The sequence below is a fragment of the Styela clava genome, chromosome 13, assembly GCF_964204865.1.
Source record: "Styela clava chromosome 13, kaStyClav1.hap1.2, whole genome shotgun sequence".
Lineage (NCBI taxonomy): Eukaryota > Metazoa > Chordata > Ascidiacea > Stolidobranchia > Styelidae > Styela > Styela clava.
In genome coordinates, this window is record NC_135262.1 from 4,511,313 (window position 1) to 4,528,361 (window position 17,049).

Below are 17,049 nucleotides of genomic sequence, written 5' to 3' on the forward strand. Positions count from 1 at the left end.
GCCGGCATCCTATCGTCACCGGTATTTCAAATGTATATCAAACAGCATCACAATAGACGTGGAAGAGTTTATGATTGAACTTGCCAGTGTTTAGCTAAATTTTCATTTGTTGAAAAAACCAACTGACTTACCAGAAATGAAAAGAAAACAACTTTCATACCCCTGATATTAACGGAAGCAACGACGACTCCTCGAGTAGTAAGACGATGCGACTAAGCAAGAGCGTTGCAGCTCACGTACAGACCAGGGCTGCCAGATCCCAGTGCTAAAGAAGCCAACAATTTCACCAAGCACAAAAGTCCCGTGATTTGAAACCCTTGGGCACAATAGTGGATTTACACAAAGTTAGTGAGCCACACCAAATGTCTCGTTCAACTGAAAGTTGTATTTTCGGTTGCTAGCATGACGATTTCCACTTCAGCATAATGATGGGTTCAATGATAAGACGGATTAGTGAATGGCAGAACCAGAATGTACATCCGGCACAATACAGAAAAGTTGACATCTACATAAAAAAGTTCAAAAACGTAATAAAAACAAAAAAAAAATTAAGCGGACAGCAATATTTTACAACTCAATATTTACAATACAGTAGACACGGTGCCGATTTAGGATGTGATATACGTACACGTTTCTATTAAACTTGCGATATATATCACTCAGAAAATTCTCGCCATACATTGCTATTGAAAATTTTTTCATGCTTGTTTTGAGACGGCTTAATCTGAGGACGAACCACGTCCTCTATTCAGGCAGGGGGATGAAACAAGCCTAGAAATCCACGCCCACATTAATAAAACAAAGTTATTTGCGTTACGAGTTTCTGAAGCTTCACGTTCCATTGCGATCACTTGATTTACTCGGGGACTGGTAAAGACGGTGGTATGTGCACAAAATATCTCGCTGTATATTCTAAGCTCAGCAGCCTATGGTATTTCATTAGGTTGGTTCAGTACTTTAATGTGGATAAAATACCAAATGCCGGTTGTCCATCTGAAGCCCTGTCTCTAGTTTAATCCAAGATAGATTAGATTTACCGTTGGCTTCAACAAGTAGTTTCCCCCTCAAGACAACGTAGGTACAGCAGGTTACTTGGCGTTCTATGAAACACCTCAATACTGCAATATTCTACCCGATCATTGTAACCTAGGGTCTAAGCTACTTTATTTCTTATGTTCTGTGAGTCCGGTACTGGGTTACGATCTTTTTAGTTACATACCCCCTAGTCCAGGGATGGCGAACCTTTTTCAATGAATGGGTCAAAAATTATAATTTTTCGCGGAACAGAAGAGAGTGGGTCACAGATATTTAATTCACGTTTGTATCTATAAGAAACTTCTGAAACAAATCTTATAAGCTGGTGTTGGTGTAGTTTTGGACTTTACTTATGCAGCACTTCTATCAGGGACTTTTTATGGCACTCGGTTTTATGATATTAGAGTACGAAAAAAACGCATATGAATTACCAAAAACGTTTAGGATGATGCGTTAAATTATTTTACGGTTCTAGTGTTTGGAGATAATTCCGCTTTGATAGTGTTAAAATTTTGGATCAGCTTCCAACCACATTAAGGCACTTTTACACTGCCCCATTGTTATATCAGATTTCTAGATTTTTATTTTAAGTCTGAAAGATTTTGTTTTCTCAGCGGCATTGTAGGCGAGAAACTAATAAAATGCAAAGTAGCATCTAGTTCTCGTATAACCCCTAAAACAGTGTGCAGATGCACTTCCGAAAGAGACAGGCGTTGCGAAAAATGAACAGATCAATTGTAATGTTATGTCATAAACGATGTCAGGCCCAATAGCTGAATAACGGTATACAAAAGTGCATACATGCGTCCAAGATTAGGGGTTTTGAAAATTACCATACCGGCCCGAAAATCAACATTTTGAATTTGAGCTATCGCAGCCCTGACTGTCCAACTGACGGTACATTATAATAGTTTAGTTATTGTTAGATTAATTTAAGGCCGGTTTTATCAATTTTTATCACAGATATGTTAGCCTTTTTTTTTATTTTATTCGTGCCTTCGCTTGGCGGGTCACAAATAAAACGCGGCGGGTCAGTGGTTCGCCATCCCTGCCCTAGTCTATAGGAGATATAATTCTACTATTATAACTCACGACTAACATACCATCACTACCGTACCGTATTCACCAAACTCTAAAAGTCAGAAACTACCAATTCTATTTCTCAAAGTCAACTCGTTTTTTCTTTTAGGCTACTTTTTTAGAGTTGCATAATTTGTATTATAGGCTATTTATTTACATCACTCATCAACATAAGTAATCGATGTTGCGTTCCACAATGCGATAGTGTCAGTGGATCTTGCACCATGTTTTTGGCACCATCCAAGCGATTTTGTTTCGGTTAAAAATTTATATGGGCAGACAAAATTGAAAAAAATGTGATTGGTCTGCAGGGTGATTCTGATATTAAACACCTGTATTTATGTGACGAATAAAATTCGTGAAGGGCACTTGGAAGAAAATGACATTCAAAAAAGTAACTTCAAGATATTAATTTTACATGAAAAGAGAGGAATATCCAACAAAGCCTCACAGTCGCGTCCTAAAATTGGTGCAATACCCAAGACGAACGCCAACTTTGAATAGATCTTCTCCAAAAAAAGAGGAAAGTATCTGAAAAAATATGTCATAAAAAGTTGCAAGACTTGAAAAAAGTGCATCAACTTATTCACACTCCAACTGCAGAACTGGACACACCAGGATTTAGAAGACAATATTCAATTTTTTTCTCAAGTCCTAATCAACTGCAGAGCAATCAAGTTTAGCTATAAATATTGATTCAGAGTTGGAGATGAGTGCAATTTATCATGGTTGGACTGGTGTAACATTGGAAGTCCTGAATAATTTTTATGTAAAAGACAAGACTTTATCAAATATCCTGCATATTATTTATACGTCGATCATTTGCGAGGGGATAATTGGCAGAAGCAATTCCAGTTCTACAACAAGTCAACATTTTGAAGTGATCCTTTCGAGATCTAATTCAAAAAATTCAAACAAGGGCTTCCACAGCTTAGATTGCTTGCTTTAGTGTATTACATATTTTTCTAATCATCTGTTTCAGGAATTCACAATGTTCACCACTGGTGTTGATATCATCATGTTATTACCGGGAAAATTTTACAATTTTTTCACTCAAAAAGGCCATAAAGCAGTAACTTCAGCTCATTCGCCTGAGTGTAGTACTGTCTATTTATTTATGTCAAATAACTTAACAACATTGCTACATGGGCACCTTGTTCGAGCAATGATAAGTCTCTTATCATTAATTTAGATCACTTAATTGTGAAATATTTATTTCTTCTGGGAAAAGATGCAAACAGTGTTTTATAGATTTTCCTTGTTTTACTTTTATTACGAGCTCGGGGACTGATAGCCAAGTGAATATACATACACCTGTCAATAAGTTTCAGTCCCATTACATAAATTGATGTAAAGTAGGCAAACAAAATTAGTTGAGGAGTGCCCAAATTTATAATTGTACAATTATTATTATTAAACAAATTCAATGTGCGCAATTGAGACAAATCTGGTAAGTTGTGTGTAATTTGGTTCAAAACCTGGCATAACTTAGTCAATTCAAGGCAATATTTGAAGATAAACCTATCTTTTCAGTCGAAGAAAATATTGTCTACGATTCAAAAAAAGATATGATGGTTGGCTTTGTTGACTTGGGTGAGTCGAGAAAAGCAGAGAAAGAGTTCCTGCACACAATGCACTGCAAGTTTATGCACATGGTTTAATTGGGAAGTTTTCAAAGCCCTTGACGTTATCCGCTCAGACCATCTCGCTAGCATTTTCTGAGAAAGTGTTGGAGAACTCCAAGGATGTGGGTTTAGGGCTCATCGCACTCAATACAGATGGACTTAGTGCGAACTAGGCTTGCACGTAATTTACGGATTTACGTAATTATTTGGAGTTACGGAAGGGAAGTTACGAATTACGTAAAGTCGTAATTATTGCATTGAAACGAGCTTTCTTCAAAGCAGTCAATTGCGAAAAATGAAAGCTCAACAAATAGAAGAAGTTAGAGTTCCGGTATTCGCAGCCGTTTTTTTCCCTTTTCTCTCTCTTGTTACGTAGGTGAAGGAAGGCATGACGCGGGCTATTTACTAACCTATTATCAACTTATCTGGCATGGCCAATGTAAATTATTAACGTAGTTAAGGGGGAAGAACTGAGTAGGGCCGTTTGACGCCAACACACCTGGTTTTAACTTCTCCCGCAACTTAACCGTAGATAAGGGATAGAATTGCGTTGAGACCGATTGACGCCAACACACCTGGTTTCAACTCCTCTCGCATCTTATCTAGCATGGCCATGGCCAATGTACATAATAACCGTAGATAGGGGGAAGAATTGTGTTACGACCGATGGACGCTAACACGCCCGGTCTCAACTTCTTCGGGTGAAATGACTAATGAACGCAGGAGATCAATCTATCAAACATGGTCTATCAAACATTTGTATCCATTTTACTTTTATTTATTATTTACTTGTTCCAGTTTTCCGTTACTTATGGTATATATGTTCCATTTCTATTTTATAGTCACGCGTTTAAATAGTGGGAATTCCCCACCAAGTGTGGATTAGCAATGCTTAACCATTCTTTATTGTTAATAACAAACACTTGATATATATATGAACATGGAATATCATACTGCTTTTGGCTGTTTTATTTCAGACTTGGGGTATAAACAGGAAAATATCCATAAACTTTCAACACGACGATCTTGTGAAATTTAACGAAGAGCTTTCGCGACGAATTGGAACCAAATAAGCGAAAAGAGCGATGGATCACTCGCGCCAATACCTCGCCGTGATAATTAATGTCGCTATTATCAAATAGCAATATGACGACAAAAGAGAGATTGCGTAATGAACCAACGCAACTTCGTCTTCTCGGCATCGGTAAAGCGATTGAGACGACAGAGAAACAACAAAACGACGGATTCCTCGCGGACCGCTAAAAAATTTAACTGCTATCAAATATGAGCCAGTGTGTTTATTCTGTGCGAGATCCATTTTCTATTACAAAATCTTGATGTTCTGTTAACGGTTTTATCGTTATATATCAGTCCGGACTTGGCCTTGCTCATGATGTTTTTCACAATTTCTCTCAATATTTCGGCCATATATGATTAACTGTCTTACCAAATGCGGCAACTTATTTTGATTTATCGTCGACTTGAATACCACCGGCACTCGACCAAATTTGTGTCAATCTTGGCCGATAGGATCGCCGACTTGAGTTAGCAAATAAATGTCGTGAGTGTAAAATAAATGTCACAAAATGCATTGTTTTGCGATATAACTTTGTATTTTCGGAGAAGGCATATCATATAAGTTCGGTATTTCACAAATAATATTTGATCCAAATTTATCGCAAATAATGTTATAAACATTCAGTCCGCGAAATGAATAAATGTAAAATGAAGCATGGTAATCGGAATATCGTCAATAAGTCGACGTCAATACTTATTATTATGAAATGCTAACAAGGCAGTAATGTCGGATAATGCAGAAGACGCTGCAAAAACAAGTCTTCGTCGCGAGGAAATCGCAAGTATAATCAAACGAGAGAATACGCTCGTCGTTGGTTAATTAATAAATTAGAAATCCGTAATTTTTATTCAGTACTAAGGTGGTTTTAAAAAGCTATCGTTTTCATAAATATCCGTATACCAGTGTCGGTAATGATAAAATAAAATTGATCGCATAAAAATGGGACGGTTAATTTGCGAAGGTGATAAAGGAAAACCAAAGCTAACACAAAAAATAAAAATCAGAATAAAATTAATTTGAATTCACTCCTTGATATTTGTATTTAACATCTGCCGCCGGCGTGTAGTACTGCCAAGAATATGAAAACCCAATTCAATGTCCCATTCGGAAAAGAAGTGGATTCAATTGGTTGTTATGATAGGTTTAAATGCGTGGAAAAATATCGCAATTACGGGGTCGTTACGTAATTGATTTTGCCGTAATTACGGAATTGATTTTTGTCAATTACGTGCAAGCCTAGTGCGAACCGTAAAATGTTCCAAGAGTTAAATAATTTGAAGTTAACTTTCCAATATACATGTATCAATGGTTCTGATCATTTCATTTACTCAAAACAGTACGCAATATTGTGTTTGCGAGTCACGCTGTTAGAATTCGCCTATAAAAAAATTTCGTGCAGTTTCATCCGAAAAGTTACGCTCCTGTAAATTGACGGAATCCCACTTGTGCTTTAAAGTGTGTGTCAAATATGCAGCCCAGGCGTTGGTCAAATTTTGGATACAAAATAGGGTGCTCTCGTAATATGTGTACCAGGTTGGGCGTTATCTTGGTACACACACTACGGGAGCACCTAAAAAATGCTCCGGCCATTCCATAGCATTGATGAGCCACTGATTTAGCTTGAAAATAATTTTCATTCCAGAAATACGCAACTGGAAATCATCTGTTGCTGGGACAACTCAAACAGTTCTAGATACGCTTTATTTTTATTATGCAACTTACATTGCCTATTGTCATAAAAATATACTATATTCCATGCATTGAACATTTTATGAAAAATAGGTTGCTTTGTTTAATTACTGCTAAAGAAATAAAAATAAAACTGGAATCACATCTAAACGCACTACCTTGCAAAATAAAGTGAAAAGAGATCATGCTCTTCATCTACATTTATTTTTTAAGCAGTTTTCGTAGGGATAAATTATGGTCATTTTTCAAGAGGGCGTTATTGACGATTCTGGCTGTTTGATGGCAGCATATTTTCAGGTAAAAGCGACATAAGTTTTCCAAGATGTCCAGCATGCTAGTATCGTTTTGGGCGATACCAAATGATTCTATATTGAAATTTTTAAAATCTGTGGCTATAACACCTTCATGAGGATAGTTTAATCTAAATTCAATTTTTAGCAGCTTACATAGTTCAAGGACACTGGTACGGTAAAGCGTTCATATTCTGTTTCCTGCATTATTGCAATCATAGAGTCAGTTATCAAACAGTCCGGTTCGGGATTCTTTTGCAGTCTTCCGGGTCTTGGCATCGTTTTGGCATTTTTTGTAAAATGAACCCAGCAATGTATTGGATTATATGGACCTCATCGTCATTCAATATGATAGAACTTGAATCTAGTAAATCTGGAAAACATAGGAAACAGGGGTGTAATATTAAGATGTCGCATTATTGATTACCATGAATGTCAATCAAACGGTGTCGAAATTAAAGTTGATCAAGCGCCCGTTAAGCTGGTGCGCACAATGTATGAATCAGGTATGAATAAAAACCCAATTAAGCAATTTTTGCCAGTAAGTCATATGATCCGTCAAATTATGGCATTTAAACATACTCAAATCCAGACAAATATTAAGCACAGCACCTTTCGTTTTATCCATTTCTTTGGCTGTGAATCTATCAATTAATTTACCGACAGACTGGAGGGTATAGTAAACCTGGAATACTCTGTTCCAGTGTAGGGATTACGCGAACTGCATCACAGCAGAAGGATAACATTTGATCACTTGGGACTTTTCTTCAGCAACAATTTTAAGTATTTGACCACATTTGGTGAAATAGGGACAGTGGCTGCAATGATCTTTCACTACAATTTTCTCCACGCTAATATCTCTGCCTAAAAAGGAAAAAATTCAAAATTGTTTTGACAGATTCATCCCATGGTGTTTAAAAAAAATCTCTTAAAAAAAATCTGCTCTTCATGTTTATCTTGAATGGAAGAAGTTGTATTAGTAATCATGGAATTTATGTAGGAGTCTACAATTATGTAAATATTACCTTGTTTGTGAATATGTTGAGTCAAAAGTGCCGTGATGGAAAATAACTTTTGACACGTTGAGCACCTTGAAATAAAACATAAGTTATTTTTTATAAATCACAGAATAAGTTGTTTATTGGCAAAAATATTGTCATGAAAATATCACATTTATGTGATATATTAGTATGTGATATCTATAGAATAAAATCCAGAAAATATATTGATGAAAAGATAGGCCTAATTGAATGCATGATCTGTTGGTGGTCCTGCATTCAACCTCTCCTAACACTTTTTGCCCTCTGTAGCTCTCTTTTTAATAGCCGTCTTACTTTTGCTCATTCAAGGTAAACTTTTCTTCCATTGCCTCGTCAAGATCTATGAATACTGTCAGTTTATGATCCTTTAACATGAATGAGTCTAGTACAGTACAGACAGACAGGTAATGTCTGAATGTATCCTCAAATTCAGGATCTGATTCAGGGATTTAAACTCGGCAGCTCTGTCTGTCATACATCAACACATGGTAGTTCCCTGAATAGTCACCCGCTAAGGGAAACACACTTATAACATATATCTAACGTATAGAAATGATAGACTTACGTTTGTTAGCCATAGCCATCGATTATATAATAACTACAGCCCGTGAGTGAGTCCGATGCAACCAACAGATATGGTGGAACCGCAGCAAAACGCTGGTAACTCGTGGGGCGTTAACGAATCAAGTCGTTGATTCAGGTAACCAATCAATGTCGGGTATGGGCTAAGTCACCCAGTTATTTGTTTCAGATGCATGGAATCGATGGTGGATGATGACGTAACCGACCAACAGTTACGAAACGAATATTAATCATTGATAATCGATACAGCGTTTTCTTAAGTTATGGTATATCACACGTGACTTGGCGCAGAAGCTTTCTTTGTTATGGTGTTTTTCAAGTTAGGCATCATTATCAGAAATTCTCCTTGGAAAGTAGAAAAGTTTAGCACGCCCCTGAATATAAACCTCGTGCACCTTTACGTGAGAGAAATCAATGCCATAAACGTACAAACTATGAATTTCTATGTTGTAGGAAAAATTACGCGGAGATAAAGATTTTACATAGCTGCATCAGGGCATATGCTGCAAAAAAACAGACGCAAATAGAGATGAGAAATAGGATGGGCAATGATTATCTGTCCTTCTGTTGCCTTCAGAATATTAATTATTATTTTGTTGTTGCGTTTAACATTTTTCGGCTCGGCCGCTCTCGACGCCTCTGCCGGCGACGCAGCACTTTCTCGACGCCTCTGCCGGCGACGCAGCACTCTCTCGCCCGCCGCCGAAGTCTCACTCGAATTGTTCGTTAGCGCTAGATTTCGCCCCTACGAACCTTTCCTTGGGTTAGGTTAGTTGCCTTGCCCATGCGGCCTCGGTTAGGTTAGTTTGTACTTTAATTGAGCTAATGGCCCAGAGAAAAAAATTCAAGAGAGCATTCAACTTACGAGCATGTTTTTACTTATCGATCTTAAGATCGGTAAGTATATTGATAGGTATTTGTCTGTATGTATGTCTGTCTGTCTGTTAGATGACCGCCCTATCTCGCGAATGCGAGGTTGAATCTGCTCCAAATTTTGCATGTGCATTCATCTTATCTCGGACCAGAAACCTATTGATTTTGGGCGAATTATGTGGTATAATTAGCGAGTTATCAATCAATTATTGATATAGCGATCTAGATTTTTGAGACCCGCCGAGTGTGTGTGTGCGATGCGCAGTGCGCAAGTTACAAGAGCGGATGAATCGAAACTGCAGTTTCTGTTTTGGGGGATCCCCTAACTATCGATCGATAAGTCTTCGGTTTCCAACCTATATTCTCGTTTGATACGTTGTTTCATCACGAACGGAATCCCCATTTTGAATATTAGGATACGGACCACATTCCACGGCTAAAGATTTAATTAAATAAAGTTGACACGATATATACGAATACAATATGTGTAATTACCTTTATTGTGTAAAATTGGATACTTACGTAGACACGACGATGGCATATTCCCAGACCAATTTTTGTCCAACTGACAAGTCATTGTCAATCCTGGCACATCAGGCTCATATCCGGTTGGGCAAATAAAACTGCAAGAATAATATTGACAATTAAATTATTTGAGCATAGACTGCAATGATAAATATCGTCACGCTAATAACGGAATTGCGTAAGTCATTTTTAGCAGTTTTGAGAAAAAACGTAAAAAACTTCCTAATGATATTGTTATGCCATTGAGAGTCAATAATTTGCCAAGGTTAAATTTTTTGATCGTAGCCGGATTTAGGTTAATTTGTAAGACGCAGTTAAGTGACGTCATAATGGCGCACTGTGACTTAGGTAGAAATGTGTCTATGACTTGGGGACATACGCAATTTTGCAAGTTTACTATGTGCACCAGACCTGAAAACTAAACATTCCAAAAACGAATGTAATTCTCAGTATCTACAATGTCTAATTCCCAAAATAGATAATCAGTCTCAATTACATTATTTTTTATGTTTAAAAATATATATTTCATCAATATAACACGTTTTGCACACCCACCGAAATGAGACTAAGATGAAATATAAAAAATAAAACAGCAATGCACCCAATATAAAAGCCAACCAAGGTGAAATGGACTCGGACATTGAATATCACAAGTGCAGGTCTTCCTATACTGTAGTATAAATTCAAATTAATACGCGCTAAGCTAGAATCCGAGATGCCAAAACTCGAAAATACTTCGCCGAGGTTATTTTGCCTTTGTGACGTCACAATAGTCCTGCGGTAACAATGATAATTCATTATGACGAAACAATTGCACAAATGTGCATGTCATACTAAATCGCCATTTTTATGGTTTCGGAATTCTTAAAATAAAATCTGAGTTAACAGACAGGTGCGCAGCATTACATAAATACCTATTTTATAAAAAACTCAAAATCGCCAAAAATGACTTACGCAATTCGGTTATTAGCGTGACGATATTTAAACTGATTCGCAGATTTTGTTTTGGCATATAGAGGACTTGCACGGGTCACGTGACTTTGTTTACTGGACGGCAAAAAAACAAAAACAGCCATTTGGCTCCTGTCAGTTGCAAGTCGGATTATAGTTTCCGTTTTGTTTGGCTGTTGGAAATGGTTATTTCGTATTGTTCCGTTGGCTGTACGTATAGTATATATAGACAAATGGTTATTTTTTGCATGACCACTGGTGTTAAACTTTATTTACCTATTCAACCTTTCACACTTAGTAATAGATTGCCTGCTAACTAGGAAAACAATACCTTATGGCAAATGATGATTAATTAATTCCTTACGCAAGTCAAGTCAGCAAGTAGCCTAGTCCTACCAATAACAGTAGTTTGTCATCTGCTTTCTATTGAAATGAGGGAGCTTATGAATATTTAAAGAAATTGATAACGGCACATTATCACTCACCATCAACGAAGTGCTGTCCGCAAACAGTGAACACAAGCGAGATGACTTCTGGACTTGACACCAAGCAATAGATCCTGCGGTCCTGCCAATAGATGATATCCACATTACGTGACGTTCTTTTGAAAACAGTGGAATATAACTATAGATCCATTACGTTGTCTATACTATACGTACAGCCAACGGAACAATACGAAATGACCATTTTCAACAGCCAAACAAAACAAAAACGTATAATCCGACTTGCAACTGACAGGAGCCAAATGGACGTTTTTGTTTTTTTTGCCGTCCAGTATACAAAGTCACGTGACCCGTGCAAGTCCTCTATACCCACCAAAAGGGCAAATTATGTAAACATATCAAAATCTTACCTGCATTTAATGCAAATTAATGTCTTGGTCCTGAGTCGGATTAGAACTTGTGAACTGTTTCTAATGTTTAAATTTCGTGAATTACTACGAAATGGTATATATTGAATAATTTATTTGTCTGTTGCCATTCATGTAGACCAGGGGTCACCAAACTACGGCCCGCGGGCCGATTACGGGTCGCGTCGTCATTTTATCCGACCCGCAATAACACGCAAAAATGGCCAAATATTTTTCCAAGAAAAATTATCCCCGAGCATGGTCTTCCCTGTTTATTTCATAACTTTGGCCAAATCAGCAAGATGCAAAAAAGTGACGTAATAATGGGCCTTTTCGCATCCGCTCAGACACCTTCGTCACCCTGTCCCTGACAGATTTTCAGTCGTGGTTGTAAACAATACTTCGTTTTTTGCGATTTTGAATGCTACTCGTTAGTTTCTGGTTGTGTTTGGGAAATTTAAGTATGAATCAAATAAGAGAATCATCATTTGCCTCTTTAGGAGTTGTAGTTTTAATAATGGTAATAAAAAATTAGTCTAGAAATAGCTGTGACAAAATAGGCTAAAATTCTCTACCGGGAGGCAACGTTTTCTGCGAAAGATGCACTCGTGGCGCGTTCATTCGACAAAATTGTTTACGTCTTTGTGCTAAAATGAACGTCGAATGTGAACTTTGCGCTAACAGTACTGTAATCCCTCGCGTACTGCTCCAAAGTCACACTAATTTTTGTACTGCTTAAATGCGGATGTTCATGTAGGTAAGTTACAAAAAAAAATAAAGTTTATTCGATTTGAATAAAACTGCGCTAGTGGATAGATCTGAGTGAAAATAAGAAAACAATACCCAGTTTATATAAAACGGTCAAGAAATAACGGAGATATCGGAATTTTAGTACCGCCCGACAGGCCAATTTTTTCCATAAGGATTGTATAACTTTTCTGAAAAGACTGTAATAAATATGAAAAAAAACACATATCAATCACTAATCTTTCGATCTGCGTCACATCTATGGTATATTGAGACTATTTCAGAATTCTATTCTGGCAACGGTCATTGACACCGCCGAAAGATCGTCGCAAATAAACGCTGGAGTTGTGCATGTTAGTTTGACAGTGGTTCATTGTGGGTTTAACGATGTTCTGATTGTACAAACTTCATAAAAATTGGTAAGTATCAAGTTAGTAAAGAAATACACACGTCCACATAAATTTCATTGGTGTCCATAGACAATATCATCAATTTGCACCACGTATAACTTGGGGATAATTTTAAAACCTCCGAATGTTGGGAATTTATGCGCTAATGAATAAAAATCAAATACCAGATAATAGTTGTTTATTTCATCTAAATTATGCCAAAATTTCATGGAATTCCATGCTACAGCAGGCAGTCAGTAGTCGTTTGTATGAGCCGTATTCCGACACGGCGTGAAGGTACTTAGCAGACGTGATGCGTACATTTTTTGGCGCAAAAAAGCGGATTTTGTAACATTCCTAATTCACGACTGCAACGTTTTGATAACAGCTAAACTTGGGATTGTCGTCTATAGATAGAAATCTTGTATATTTGTTTTCCTAGGATGTTCTCGATCTATATCCTGCGATATATATAGAATTTAATATTCAAGTCTTCCGAAATGTGGAATATATATTGTTGAATAAATTTCCCAACTTTTGTGAATTTATTGTATTGCATTGACAAAATTATTCATCCGGCCCGTTTCAACACAGTTTGAGTCATACCCGGCCCGCGGTCAAAAAAGTTTGGTGACCCCTGATGTAGACGAACGAATGAGTTTAACAATATTTTTTCAGAACTTTTTATGTTGACTAATGGATAAATTAGGTCATACTTTTGCACGATTGTCCACCGGTTCCTGACCAGTGTCCAGTTTCTTGACAAGTTCGCTCCTCCTCACCTTGTAATTCGTACTCCATGTAGCATTCAAATCTAAATAATATTTAGGACATGCCTAGTAAGATTTTCTATGAATATAGCAATAATTATTATCTTTATTAAATATTATACAACATTTTAAGATTATAACTTGAATTTGAATATTTATATATAATGAAGTAGAAGTCGTTAGTGACGTTTACTACTATACAATTTAAAGGAAAACTGAGAAGAGCATTGGGCTATATACTCACATACCTGCATACTGCCGAATACTCGGGGTCAATGCCAGTTAGACAACCAGTTATCTTGCCGTTGGAGTCTCCAAAAGACAGTGCGGAACAAGTCACAACTGAAAACAATTTGTTACATTCAGCGAATATAAATAGTTTGATCAGGATAAGATTCTTAATAATTGAAGAGATAGGGGATGGATCTGCCCTATCTGCCTGTCATTACCCCAGTGTTATTTTACACACGTTAGCGGAGTAAAACCTCTCAAATAACTACTCAGAGGTCAATAAGCACACAATATATTGTAATGTCAAGTTGAACGATTGAATTGAATCTAAACATATGTATACTCTATGAAATATACAACTCTCGATCGGAGCCCGGAAACACGTCACGAATTAGTCGATACAGAGAACAAAGAAGCATTGCTAGAACTTGTCGCGATAAATATTAGTCAGAGAAAATAGGGGACTGAATTATTTTTAAATTCACATATTATTTTATTAATACAAAGGGTGAAAGCATGAAAGTCCTCTGTTACAATCCATATTCGCTACAAATCTAATAAATATTTCATGCGTGCAATCAGTTATGGGAGCCAAAATATTAAAAACATGTTTTCTTTTCTATCGAATGAACTAACAACATGTTTGCTCATTTCAGAAATGTAAGTATGCCGCTACGTATACACAGCATGACACGCCATACATAAATCCAATATACAACTACGAGATGTCAAACATAATGCTAGTCGCTAACTGGGATCTCTTATTATAACGACAATCCAAGAACGACATCGCGACCGACAGGTCGAACTCGACCCTTCCCCTGGCTTATAATGATGATGTATTAGCTAATCGATGCAAAATATGTTCAAATTTTTTTTTAAAATACTAAAATAAATTGTACTCGCTGGGAATGTATCGCCAACCCTGGGATTATTCTAACGGTGATATCTTAAAAAACAAACTTACGTAATAATCTCAAATATGACAAATACCTAAGTGGGCAAAAATAAGAATCAATTATAATTAGAACCCGATAGGTTTCTACGTATGTGGCTGCGGACTATATTCGAATCAAAATGAAGCAAGACGCCAAAATTAAATTAAGTTGATTTTATCAAGATTTGTTTATGTATGTTAACTAAATATGAACAATCCATAAATTTGGAATTTGTCATTCTCTTCATATTATATAGTCGCGTTTACTTTGAAAATATCTTTATTGCTCAGTACATTATTACAACGCTACTCACAAAACTGATATGCGTTTTTCACAGTTATTCTATTTTTCATTTTGATTAAAACATAGAACAGACCAATAGTTTTTAGGAATATCAAAATCATTTCTTAGTGGTGTAAGAAAGTTCAGTGGATTTGATTAAAATATAAGAAAATGAATACGATTAGGATAACTATCAAAAGATCGAATTAACTCGACAAATTTTGACAAAGCTTCTCGTCAATTTAAATTTTCTTTTTTCCAGACCCCACTTGTCTAGACACATCGTGGAAACTTTTTGAAGGAAACTGCTACAAAACGTTTGAAATGTACTTATCAGTAGCTTTATGTTCTTTATGTTATGTCTCCGAATGCTCCAAAAAATCATCGTGTATTTGGCGCATTACATATTAAGTGGAGAACTAATTGACAATAGGAGCCGGATCAATTCAGACACTTGCTAAAAATATCCCGAAATATTTTATTCTCCGATATCGCGCTAAAAAAATCCAAAGAAAATACTAAATTGTTTTTAAAATATCAGCTGAAAAAAGAATCATACTTGTTCCATCACATTATTTCCCTCCTCATTCCGTTTACCGCCACTCGAGTGGAAGCGAATAAAATAAGTTAAAATTCTATTTTAGGATGAAAAGCATGAGTGTGAATAAACTTGCCGGCCAATGAACTTATTTAGTTATTGTTCTCTTCCAATATACGCGAAATATTCTCCTCTGAACGACGTTTAAATGAAATTTTAAATAAAATTAAATATTGACGTCAATATCGGATTCTTCATCCAATCATTCCAGGACGCACCCTTAACTTAGTCGCATCGCAGGTGTGCTGTCGCAAATTTTCAACAAAATAGCCATGAATTTTCAGGTATACGATCCATTTAAATTTGCGTATATTATGAACTTGGCCATTCATTGGAATACTTAACTAGCATTTTGTGGATAAAAACGCTTGAACTCTTACTTATTTACTGCCGAAACACATAATATTTACAGATTAGGAATTTAATGAAACTGTTTAGTAATAATGTGGCAGTGTGCCGAGACTTTTTAATCTTGTTGTCAGTATGCCGCAAGCTGATAAAGTTTGGGAACCCCTGATTATAGGGTCCTATACAAAAGATTAGGTAGGGCGATTTACAATAACTGATTACGTCGACCTACATTCTAAGTTCATATAAATACTCGAATTCTTAAACCCGCGCGAACGTTTTTCTATTTCTGTGACGTTTTCTCTCGTTCAGATAAAGCAATGATTTATAATTACCTGATCGCAAATCAGAGAGGCACAAAGTCACCGAGAAGTTACAATTACAGGCATGATCCAAAATAACAACTTTTGTCATACTGGCTTGCATTGGCACCTTGGGATGGTGCCTGGGGGCATTCAAATAATAATCTAGGTCTAGGACGAAGTCATAACCTGGAATCAATATCATATATTGTGGACCGATCTCATTTTAAAGCTTTGTGATCGCGTCATATAGGTTGGCAGGAATCTGTCTTATGTTAATCTTGCACGTTGCATTTTAAACCCTTACCAACAGCTGGTCAAAAACTCCCAAACCGCCATTTCCCTCCAAAAGCTTATGCCTGCCAGCAATAAGCTAGAAGTAATTGCTGTCAATGAACTAGATAATATTTTGGATATTGCGTAGAAAGCCCGCGCATACCTAATGCAAAAATGTGAGATTTGAGAAAAAAAGCCCCACGCCAAACCGCTGATCATAAGCTCCAAACACGACATTTATCGCCAAATACCAATTTTTCCCAGCAATAAGCTAGAGCGGGGACTTTCTAACAAAAAATTCAATATTTTCTGTATTCAAGAAAAAGTGGTGATTTCCTTTATCGTTATTCTGATTTGGGCCGTGAGACGAAGCCATGAAAACGCCCAGAAAATGAGTTTCGTAGCGCACATCTGGTAACTAAATAAATTTCTCAGTTTTTTGTGAAAATGAACATACTGAATGCATTACAGCTTGTTCCACAATCCTGATGCGAAATTGAATATAAGAGGAAATTCAATAACCATAAGTTTACAACACATACATAAGAAC

General features: G+C 36.6%; 1 long non-coding RNA gene across 2 annotated transcripts; it reads right to left on the reverse strand.

The window, feature by feature from the left end:
* Positions 1-6,517: 6,517 nt before the first annotated feature.
* On the reverse strand, positions 6,518-8,510 carry LOC120332543 (uncharacterized). Of its 2 annotated transcripts, XR_013480004.1 has the most exons (4): positions 8,403-8,510; positions 7,823-7,887; positions 7,410-7,661; positions 6,518-7,170 (listed from the first exon to the last, which is right to left on the reverse strand). It is a non-coding gene; the product is annotated as an uncharacterized LOC120332543 (long non-coding RNA). The 2 variants fall into 2 exon arrangements; XR_005568105.2 differs by lacking the exon at positions 7,410-7,661.
* Between the last annotated feature and the right edge of the window lie 8,539 nt (positions 8,511-17,049).